The following is a 12941-nucleotide window of genomic DNA, read 5'->3' on the forward strand; positions in this document are numbered from 1 at the left end:
TGGGACACTGACAGACAGCTACATGGGACACTGACAGACAGCTACATGGGACAGACAGACAGATACATGGGACACTGACAGACAGCTACATGGGACTCTGACAGACAGCTACATGGGACAGACAGACAGATACATGGGACAGACAGACAGCTACATGGGACAGACAGACAGCTACATGGGACAGACAGACAGATACATGGGGCTCTGACAGACAGCTACATGGGGCTCTGACAGACAGCTACATGGGACAAACAGACAGCTACATGGGACACTGACAGACAGCTACATGGGACACTGACAGACAGCTACATGGGACACTGACAGACAGCTACATGGGACACTGACAGATAGACAGCTACATGGGACACTGACAGACAGACAGCTACATGGAACACTGACAGACAGACAGCTACATGTGACACTGACAGACAGACAGCTACATGGGACACTGACAGACAGACAGCTACATGGGACATTGACAGACAGCTACATGAGACACTGACAGACAGACAGCTACATGGGACATTGACAGGCAGCTACATGGGACATTGACAGACAGACAGCTACATGGGACACTGACAGACAGCTACATGGGACAGACAGATCTCTTAGCAAATACACACATTTTAGTTTTTTACATTTTGATTTTTTTTAAAAATGCAACAAATCTGACCAGAGAAATACATGCTGCTTAGCAATAATTTTGTTGTTAATGTTAATTCACACCAAGACAAAACTTGAATATCTGCTGTGCACAATACTGTACAAATTAGCAGGACATTACATTGCTTTTTTGATAACAATCATTGCTTTTTCAAAGGAACATTTGGAACATTTGGTACAGAGGACTTACCAATGCGTAGTCTTTCTGCAACTGACTGACTCCCAGAATGTTCACATCCCAAGACTCTATCCCTATGTATGGCATCATTGTGACATCATATCACTGTGACATCACATCACACTGAACTTGAGCCTGTGAAGATGCAGTTTGGACATTTTCTCTCTAGTTACTGCAACTGTATTAATTGACAGACAGCTACATGGGACAGACAGACAGCTACATGGGACACTGACAGACAGCTACATGGGACACTGACAGACAGCTACATGGGACAGACAGACAGATACATGGGACACTGACAGACAGCTACATGGGACTCTGACAGACAGCTACATGGGACAGACAGACAGATACATGGGACAGACAGACAGCTACATGGGACAGACAGACAGCTACATGGGACAGACAGACAGATACATGGGGCTCTGACAGACAGCTACATGGGGCTCTGACAGACAGCTACATGGGACAAACAGACAGCTACATGGGACACTGACAGACAGCTACATGGGACACTGACAGACAGCTACATGGGACACTGACAGACAGCTACATGGGACACTGACAGATAGACAGCTACATGGGACACTGACAGACAGACAGCTACATGGAACACTGACAGACAGACAGCTACATGTGACACTGACAGACAGACAGCTACATGGGACACTGACAGACAGACAGCTACATGGGACATTGACAGACAGCTACATGAGACACTGACAGACAGACAGCTACATGGGACATTGACAGGCAGCTACATGGGACATTGACAGACAGACAGCTACATGGGACACTGACAGACAGCTACATGGGACAGACAGATCTCTTAGCAAAGACACACATTTTAGTTTTTTACATTTTGAATTTTTTTAAAAATGCAACAAATCTGACCAGAGAAATACATGCTGCTTAGCAATAATTTTGTTGTTAATGTTAATTCACACCAAGACAAAACTTGAATATCTGCTGTGCACAATACTGTACAAATTAGCAGGACATTACATTGCTTTTTTGATAACAATCATTGCTTTTTCAAAGGAACATTTGGAACATTTGGTACAGAGGACTTACCAATGCGTAGTCTTTCTGCAACTGACTGACTCCCAGAATGTTCACATCCCAAGACTCTATCCCTATGTATGGCATCATTGTGACATCACATCACTGTGACATCACATCACACTGGACTTGAGCCTGTGAAGATGCAGTTTGGACATTTTCTCTCTAGTTACTGCAAATGTATTAATTGACAGACAGCTACATGGGACAGACAGAGAGCTACATGGGACACTGACAGACAGCTACATGGGACACTGACAGACTGCTACATGGGACACTGACAGACAGCTACATGGGGCTCTGACAGACAGCTACATGGAACACTGACAGACAGACAGCTATATGGAACACTGACAGACAGATAGCTACATGGGACACTGACAGACAGACAGCTACATGGGACACTGACAGACAGACAGCTACATGGGACATTGATAGACAGCTACATGGGACACTGACAGACAGACAGCTACATGGGACACTGACAGACAGACAGCTACATGGGACATTGATAGACAGCTACATGGAACACTAACAGATAGACAGCTATATGGAACACTGACAGACAGACAGCTATATGGGACACTGATAGACAGCTACATGAGACACTGACAGACAGACAGCTACATGGGACATTGAGAGACAGACAGCTACATGGGACACTGACAGACAGCTACATGGGACACTGACAGATAGACAGCTACATGGGACACTGGCAGACAGACAGCTACATGGGACACTGGCAGACAGACAGCTACATGGGACACTGGCAGACAGACAGCTACATGGGACACTGACAGACAGACAGCTACATGGGACACTGACAGACAGCTACATGGGACACTGACAGACAGACAGCTACATGGGACACTGACAGACAGCTACATGGGACATTGACAGACAGCTACATGGGACAGATAGACAGCTACATGGGACACTGACAGACAGCTCCATGGGACACTGACAGACAGCTACATGGGACACTGACAGCTACATGGGACACTGACAGCTACATGGAACACTGACAGATAGACAGCTACATGGGACACTGACAGACAGACAGCTATATGGAACACTGACAGACAGATAGCTACATGGGACACTGACAGACAGACAGCTACATGGGACACTGACAGACAGACAGCTACATGGGACATTGATAGACAGCTACATGAGACATTGACAGACAGACAGCTACATGGGACAGACAGATCTCTTAGCAAATACACACATTTAATTTTTTTACTTTTTTTTTTTTTTTTTAAATGCAACAAATCTGACCAGAGAAATACATGCTGCTTAGCAATAATTTGTTTGTTAATTCACACCAAGACAAAACTTGAATATCTGCTGTGCACAATACTGTACAAATTAGCAGGACATTACATTGCTTTTTTGATAACAATCATTGCTTTTTCAAAGGAACATTTGGAACATTTGGTACAGAGGACTTACCAATGCGTGGTCTTTCTCCTACTGACTGACTCCCAGAATGTTCACATCCCAAGACTCTGTCCCTATGTATGGCATCATTGTGACATCACATCACTGTGACATCACATCACACTGCACTTGAGCCTGTGAAGATGCAGTCTGGACATTTTCTCTCTAGTTACTGCAACTGTATTAATTGACAGACAGCTACATGGGACAGACAGACAGCGACATGGGACACTGACAGACAGCTACATGGGACATTGACAGGCAGCTACATGGGGCTCTGACAGACAGCTACATGGGACAGACAGACAGCTACATGAGACAGACAGACAGATACATGGGACAGACTGACAGATACATGGGACACTGACAGACAGATACATGGGACACTGACAGACAGCTACATGGGACAGACAGACAGCTACATGTTACACTGGCAGACAGCTTACATGGGACACTGACAGACAGACAGCTACATGGGACACTGACAGACAGCTACATGGGACACTGACAAACAGACAGCTACATGGGACATTGACAGAGAGCTACATGGGACACTGACAGACAGCTACATGGGACAGACAGACAGATACATGGGACAGACAGACAGCTACATGGGACACTGACAGACAGCTACATGGAACACTGACAGACAGCTACATGGGACACTGACATACAGACAGCTACATGGAACACTGACAGACAGCTACATGGGACACTGACAGACAGACAGCTACATGGGACACTGACAGACAGACAGCTACATGGGTCTATCTATCTACCGGTATCTATCTATCTATCTATCTATCTATCTATCTATCTATCTATCTATCTATCTATCTATCTATCTATCTATCTATCTATCTATCTATCTATCTATCTATCTATCTATCTATCTATCTATCTATCTATCTATCTATCTATCTATCTATCTATCTATCTATCTATCTATCTATCTATCTATCTATCTATCTATCTATCTATCTATCTATCTATCTATCTATCTATCTATCTATCTATCTATCTATCTATCTATCTATCTATCTATCTATCTATCTATCTATCTATCTATCTATCTATCTATCTATCTATCTATCTATCTATCTATCTATCTATCTATCTATCTATCTATCTATCTATCTATCTATCTATCTATCTATCTATCTATCTATCTATCTATCTATCTATCTATCTATCTATCTATCTATCTATCTATCTATCTATCTATCTATCTATCTATCTATCTATCTATCTATCTATCTATCTATCTATCTATCTATCTATCTATCTATCTATCTATCTATCTATCTATCTATCTATCTATCTATCTATCTATCTATCTATCTATCTATCTATCTATCTATCTATCTATCTATCTATCTATCTATCTATCTATCTATCTATCTATCTATCTATCTATCTATCTATCTATCTATCTATCTATCTATCTATCTATCTATCTATCTATCTATCTATCTATCTATCTATCTATCTATCTATCTATCTATCTATCTATCTATCTATCTATCTATCTATCTATCTATCTATCTATCTATCTATCTATCTATCTATCTATCTATCTATCTATCTATCTATCTATCTATCTATCTATCTATCTATCTATCCAGTCCTTTCCTTTGTCCAGCCCCATTCAGATGGCTCTGGCATCTCTGGATCCAGGACCAGTACCTGGTTCCAACAGTTAGCCTGGTAGCAAGTGCGCTTGATGTGCTCTTTGAGGGCTGCCTGGGTTGGAAGAATGTTCTCTAAAGTTCTGGACTTCTGTGTTTCCTGGCATCATTCACCTCCGTGCTCTCACTGGTTCGGTCATACATCAGCACCACAAATGGTTCTAGCAGTAACTTTGATTCTTCACTGACCTCACTTGGCATGCACAGGAGTTCATGGAAAGCATCATTGACCTCTGGGAAAGACTTCCAAGTCTCCCAGGCAGTCTTCTTTCCTCGGCCAGCGAATGCAGAGACAGTGTCACACCCAGTGAAAGCGTAAAAGACTGTTAGAGTCTGGCACTGTGTGGGATTCATTGTGGCAACCATTTGGTGAACAGCTATGTACCGTAAGCTTGACCCGACACCAAAGGCAACCCACAGCTCATCAGGAGTTATTTTGCTGAATGAAGCCACAGCCAGTACCACCACATCAGTATCAACGGTACGTATGGTCACCTTCTTACAACCCTTCTGCACAGCATCTGCCACATGCAGAAGTAGACGAGTGTCGCCCTCGTCTTGCGAACATGGGGCAAGGCAGGCCAAGGAGAAGACTCCAGTTCCATCTGTTGCATACAGTTCCTTGCCCTGTGCTAGAGGTAGATGAACAGCTTTGCGTGACAGGAAAGAAAACAACTCGGTTTTGTTCTCATCGCATCGAAGGAAGTACTTCCAGTTCTTAGGCATCACAGTAGGAGGAGCCACCCTTTTCCTGCTGCCCTTTCCCCTCTTCTGTCTGGTCGAGGCTTTCAGGCTGGCAGGTAGGTATACATCCCAGACAAGGTTGACTACATCCCAGACAAGGTTGACTGTTTTTCTGAAGTTGAGCAGAGATGTATGGTGCAAACACTGTTTCTCCATACTCTTGAAATGTTCTTGATGTGCTAGGATTTAGCATTTGAACCACAGCTGCACCATTGAGAATTACTGCATCAGCCACAGGCACACTCTTGTCTTCGAGCAGATCTGACTTCAGGCAGCGAAGTAGATCTGCTTTAAAACCCCAATCTGAAGTTTTCGTCCAGTTGACAGAGCTGGTGGGGCTGCCTGGTTTTCATGAGAGAAGAAATGTTGGATGTCTCCATCTCGCGTTTGACAGGAGATGTGCAGCCTTGAAAAGAGACCACAGTCACTTCAGTACTGCAAATTGTGCCTTGTCTTTTGACCTTATCTTGACTGGTGGCCTACTGAACAGTGGCAACTTGTTCTTTGGAAGTGTTTGCGTGACAGGTGTTGTACAATCAAAAATGTATTTACTACAACATTTCGGTACTATGACTCTTATTCTGAAACTTGCTTTGAAACCAGTAATAAAAAGACTAACAGACAGACCTACAGTAGTTTAGCTAGCAGAAATATTTTGATCAGCGCTGCCATAGCTAGCTAGCAAACTCATTCCCGGCTATAATCAAATTCAATGTCTTTGCATGTTACAGTTAGGAACTAAGGCTTTACTAAGGTGTACTAATATTGTCTGTTCATAGTAAGTCAGTTTATCTGTTGGGATATTTCTGTCAGACGTGCTCTCCGCCTCGTGCATAGTGCACTCATCATGTAGCCTACTGACTTCTACTCTACTGGTGTTAGCTACTGGTGCCCTAGAGGGCCATCTGCTGATAACGCTGTGCTTAGCAGGAATAGGAGGTACATTTTTACCTTGACCTTGACCTAATTGCATTTCTTGAATTCTGGCAATCTCAAAAGTATCACCAAATGAATGGGCATCACTAACTTAGTTGGAAATGACACCGTAAGTGTTTTTCTACTCTGTTTGGTTCCAAAATTAAGCGTGTTTGAACATTAGACACGGTGGACTGGCGGTCATCTTAAATTTGACCTCTCCCGGGCCTCTGGGGTCAAATCTGACTTCCCTCCACATCTGAAAACAAACCTTATGGTATGTACTAACTATGGTAGAAATGTCATGCTTTCTTCAAAAAGTGCACAATTTCTCATAATATGAGAGCTTAGCCGCTGTACTAGTAAGGCTTCGTTCACACAGCAGGTCTTGATGCTAAATTCCGAATTTTTACACAGATCCGATTTGTTGGTTTGGCAGTTCACATTACTTTGAAAATGTGACCTGAGATGTGTAGGTAGATCCAAAGAGAACTAGCATCCTCTGGAGCATGCCTCCTCATGTGTGGAAAGTTCTCCTCTTTGAGAGAAGAGTAAAAGTCCAGCAGTGATACTGACTTAAAGTGCTCTGCCAGTAGTATATCAGACTGCAGGTCCATGAGTCGAGCTGAACGTCGCTGGGTGTATTATCCACACTGCAGGTTAAGGGAGAACAAATCATGTTCATTTAATTCTCAACTGTTTTGAAGTCTTGAATCGCCTTGAAAACTCACCATGCAGAGCTCCTAACATGGATGAGTACCTGCAGAGGTGATCAGCTGAGGGTATGACTTGCTTTAGTGTTGGCAAGTGGGTGAGAATGTTGTTCTCAATTTGGCTGGAGAGAAACTGCAACTTTCTCATGAAAGCCATCACCAAGCTGTACATTTCATGTACAAAAAGGCCCTTGCATTGAAGTTTGGTATTTAGGTCATTCATTGGCGAAAAGTCCGATTTTTTTTTTTTTCAGAATAAAAGTCCGAAAAATGTTATTTCAGAATAAAAGTCCGAACATTTTTATTTCAGAATAAAAGTCCGAAAAATGTTATTTCAGAATAAAAGTCTGAAAAAAAAATCTGAATAAAAGTCTGAAAATGTTTAATTCAGAATAAAAGTCAGAAAATGTTGATTTCAGAATAAAAGTCAGAAAAAAAAGATTTCAGAATAAAAGTCAGATTTTTTTTTTTCAAATCTGGATAAAAGTTTAAAAAAAATCTGAATAAAAGTCTGATTTTTTTTTTTTTAATATCCCCCCAAAGTGTCCCCCCCAATGTGTGACTGACTATTTCGCCCTTGGTTCAAACCCAGGCAGCGAGACCAGCAAGAAAACACAACTAGATCTTCTATAATTCTAACTGGATAGTACTTCATTTCCAATCATAGTTAACTAGATTACTTATTTAGCTAGCTTACCTTTACTTATCAAATTTCAACATTTTGTGATATAAACGCAGTGCACACACACCGACATAATAGCGATTTTTTGTTATGCTTGTAAATAAAAGTTCTATGATGCATTGAAATGACATTAAACTAAGATAATAAGATGGTTATCATAATTTTTCAAATCTTTATTAATAAGTTATTACATAAACAGTAAGTGACATTTTCCGAGAGCGAAATCTGTTAAAAATGGCGGTTAAGGGTGAACTCTGAACATGGGATGACAATGTTGTGATGATTTCCATTGACCAATCAACGGTCTGCAGCGTGTGAACAAAGCCTGAGTCACCTTGGCTACGTTCACACTGCAGGTCTTGATGCTCAATTCCGATTTTTTACACAGATCTGATTTTTTGGTTTGGCAGTTCACATTACTTTTAAAATGTGACCTATATTTTACCTAGGCCTACATTGACTCCCGTGTGAACATTCCACGGCCCTGAACAGACCCGCATGTGCAGAAGGACAGCGCACTGTTTACAATAATAATAATAATAATAATAATAATAATAATAATAATACATTAGACTTATATAGCGCTTTTCTAGACACTCAAAGACGCTTTACAAACTGAAAAGATTGAGTAGTAAAATAAAAAGAAACAAAAAAATAAATAAAAGAAAGTATCCGCTTGTTAAGTCGTGACGTGTTTCCGGGTCCAACGTTGGCTATCTTCGAAATGCGCTGTCTTCGAAATGCCGAAATAATAATAATAATAAATTATATTTATATAGCGCTTTTCCGAGGCTCAAATACCCTGACAATATGGAGAAAACGGGAAAGTGCTGTGTCCCTTGTTGTATGAATAGATCCCAGTCTAAAAAACGATTAAACTGTCATTCTACCGCTGTAGTTCACAGGTACTCTGGTGCGGGGAATTTCTGGTTTGGACTCGGAAATGGCTAAACGTCCCTTTTGACGTCAGACTTAACAAGCGGGGTCTAATTAATTTGTAGATTACTAAATCTAAATCTAAGTGTCTTTGTAGGATACAGGTCTACTCTGTATACTGCAAGTATATCTAGATTTATGATATATAATGTATATGATAACATGATAACATAACATGATAACGTAACATGATAACGTTGCAACCGGTTTCATTTTCAAGTTGTTGTGCAGTGGAAGCCGGCAAAGATATGAGCAAGTGCGTAGAAAGTGCAGGGTTGACAGATGGGGCGGGTTACCGCTGAATGGGCTACTGGATTTAGCGGTTTAGACTGGTTAGTGTCATGTACTTATACTACCACCTTGGGGGGCATCCGGGTACTGCCTAGTATATATGTATGACGTGTTATGTGTTTGGTTGTTGACTAATAAAGTTACCACCACTACAGTAACACGGTCTCCATCTCCTGCTTGCTCTACTGTATAGAAAGTATATTTAGTTATATCAACATACCTAGTTAGGATATAACAAGTGGCGACGAGGATCGGCGAGACTTACGTGTGTTTTCGTCGGTTTTGTAGTAGAGTTAGGAGACGTTACGACGGAGCCAGGCTACCAAGGTATGCTAACAACATTAGCATTGCTAGCACCGGCAGTGAAAGTGACGCATGTCTGACGGCGAACAGCGGCAGCCAGCTGAACCAGCCCAGCCTATCCCAGCTGTTATTATGGCGGGGATATTGGGAAGCATCGGCCCCTTTGAGGAAGGTACGGAGCAGTGGAACTCCTACACTGAACGTTTTGAGTACTTTGCAGCAGCAAATGGTATTGAAGGGGTGAAGTTGGTGCCGACGTTTTTGAGTGTCATGGGACCTAAAGCATATAATTTGCTCCTTGCACTAGTCCAGCCGGACAAACCTGGGACTAAAAACTATGCTGCTATTGTGAAAACCCTGTCAGAGCACTTTTCACCAAAGCCCCTGGTGATTGCGGAGCGGTTTCGCTTCCATAAAAGGAACCAAGAGGAGGGGGAGTCAGTAGTGACATTTGTGGCTGCCCTTAGAAGGCTGACAGAGCATTGTGAATTTGGCAATGTACTGAACGACACCATACGGGACAGGCTCGTGTGCGGCCTCAGGAGTGAGGCTGCCCAGAAACGCCTCTTAACTGAAAGTGCACTTACCCTGGAAAGAGCTATTGAAGTGAGTGTGTCCATGGAATTAGCGACCAAGGACGCTCATCAGCTCAGTGAGAGCGGTAAGCTGCACAGAGTCTCCGCAGAGGACAGAGGTACCCAGAGCAAATGTTACAGATGCGACAAGAGTGGACATTTGGCTGCTGAGTGTTGGAGTAAGGATGTGGACTGCAGGAAGTGTGGAAAAAAAGGTCACATTGAACGGGCATGCAAAAGTAAGGGACTGATTAAAAATCCTAGTCTGGACAACAATAAGTCAAAATACAGATTCCAAAAGAGACAGCCTGTGCATAGTGTACAACCTAGCCAAGCTACGGCTAATCTCAGCAGCTCATCAGACGAGGAACCTGTGTATGTCCTGTCAGTAGTGGGAGGTGCAGGGGGTTATTTCGAAACTCCACTGCTGGAGGGGAAACCAGTGCGTATGGAAATAGACACTGGGGCAGCAGTCTCTCTTATATCGTATGCTGTCTACAAAGAAACCCTGCCGCATCTGCCACTACAACCAACGAAACTCAAACTGAGAACCTACGCCGGCGAGTCAGTGCCAACCAAGGGGGTCATCCATGTCACAGTCCAGGTGAATGGGCAAACCGCACACCTACCACTGTACGTCGTGGGGGGCGGCTTGTCATCTCTGCTAGGCCGTTCGTGGCTGGCGGAACTCCGACTGGACTGGCCCAAGGTTCACATGCTGAACAAAGGGGAATCCCCTCTGACTGCTATCCTGAACAAACATGCGGAGGTGTTCAAAGAGGAACTTGGAAAAATGAAGGACATCATAGTCAGTCTGAACATCAAGCCAGACAGCAGACCCAAGTTCCTGAAAGCGAGACAAGTCCCATACGCCATAAAGCCAAAAGTGGAAGCTGAGCTGGAATCATTGGTCAAGAGTGGGGTGCTGGAGCCCATCAGTCGAAGTGAGTGGGCCACTCCCATCGTACCAGTCATTAAAAAAGATACTTCGGTGAGAATCTGCGGAGATTTTAAAGTCACCCTGAACCCTGTGCTAGAGGCTGAACACTATCCACTCCCTCGCATAGAGGACCTGTTCACAGGCTTGGCTGGAGGACAAAGATTCAGCAAAATCGACCTCAACCAAGCCTACTTACAGATGCAGGTCGACGAGAAATCTAGAGACCTGCTCACCATAGTCACTCACAAGGGCCTGTACCGATACTGCAGACTACCTTTCGGGATTACGTCTGCACCGGCTCTCTTCCAGCGTGCGATGGAGCAGATACTGAGCGGCTTAGACGGGGTCCAATGTTATTTGGATGACATACTCATCACTGGAAGGACAGAACAGGAACATCTGGGGAACCTGGAGGCCACTCTGCAGCGACTGGAAGAATATGGATTAAAAGTTCGCAAGTCAAAGTGTGAGTTTTTCCAGTCTTCCGTCGAGTATCTGGGTCACGTGATTGACGCGGAGGGCTTGCACAAGGCTCCATCCAAAACCAAGGCCATCGTGGAAGCACCAGCACCTCAAAATGTGAGTCAACTCCGCTCTTATCTGGGGCTCCTCAATTACTACGGGAAGTTTATCCAGAACCTGTCTTCTCTACTGCGACCCCTACATCAGCTGCTGTGCCACGGGCAAGCCTGGGTATGGACTCAACAATGTGAGGCTGCGTTTGAGATAACGAAACGGGCGCTGCTGGAATCTGACGCCCTGACACATTTTGACCCCGCACTGCCCCTACAACTGGCGTGTGATGCCTCCCCATATGGGGTGGGAGCAGTTGTTTCACACATCATGCCCAGCGGGGAGGAACGGCCAATTGCATTCGCCTCCCGTACACTCAGCAAGGCTGAGAGCGGCTATGCACAAATAGAACGTGAAGCACTGGGGATTGTGTTTGGAGTAAAAAAAAATCATCACTATCTCTTTGGGAGAAAGTTTGTTCTCCTGACAGACCATCAGCCCCTCACAACAATCTTCGGGCCCCACACCGGCATTCCATCCCTGGCGGCGGGAAGGATGCAAAGATGGGCCTTGTTGTTGTCTGCTAATGACTACGACATCAAATACCGCAAGTCGGAGCTGCACGCCAATGCGGATGGCCTCTCGAGACTACCCCTGCCTGTGGACCGGCATTTTCTACTTCAGTCAAGTTGAGGAAGCGCCCATCACAGCAGCTCAAGTGAAGAGACACACCCGGAATGACCCTGTATTGTTGATGGATGTACTGATCACCGGTAGGAGGGGAGACCTTCCCGAGCTCAAGCTCTACCTCACAAGAAGGAGTGAACTGTCTGTGCAGGCAGGATGTCTCCTCTGGGGACGCCGGGTGATTATTCCGCCTGTGTTACGGAAAAGGCTACTACTGCAGCTACATGAAGGACATAGTGGGATCGTCCGCATGAAGGAGCTTGCGAGAAGCTACTTTTGGTGGCCTGGACTGGATGGTCAGATCGAGGAGACTGTGAAAACATGTACGTCATGCCAGCAGGTGCGCTGCATGCCGCAGCCAGCTCCCCTCCATCCGTGGGATTGGCCGGAGGCACCATGGCAGCGAGTTCATGTGGACTTCGCTGGCCCGATGGAGGAGAGGATGTTCCTGGTGGTGGTTGATGCCCACAGTAAGTGGCCGGAAGTGGCGATAATGAGATCGACCACAGCAGAGAAAACCATCGAGAAACTAGGAGAGATGTTCAGTCGATTCGGGTTTCCAGAACAGCTGGTGAGCGATAACGGGCCCCAATTCGTCTCACAAG

Source organism: Nansenia antarctica, assembly GCF_963989245.1.
Source record: "Nansenia antarctica genome assembly, chromosome: 1".
NCBI lineage: Eukaryota > Metazoa > Chordata > Actinopteri > Argentiniformes > Microstomatidae > Nansenia > Nansenia antarctica.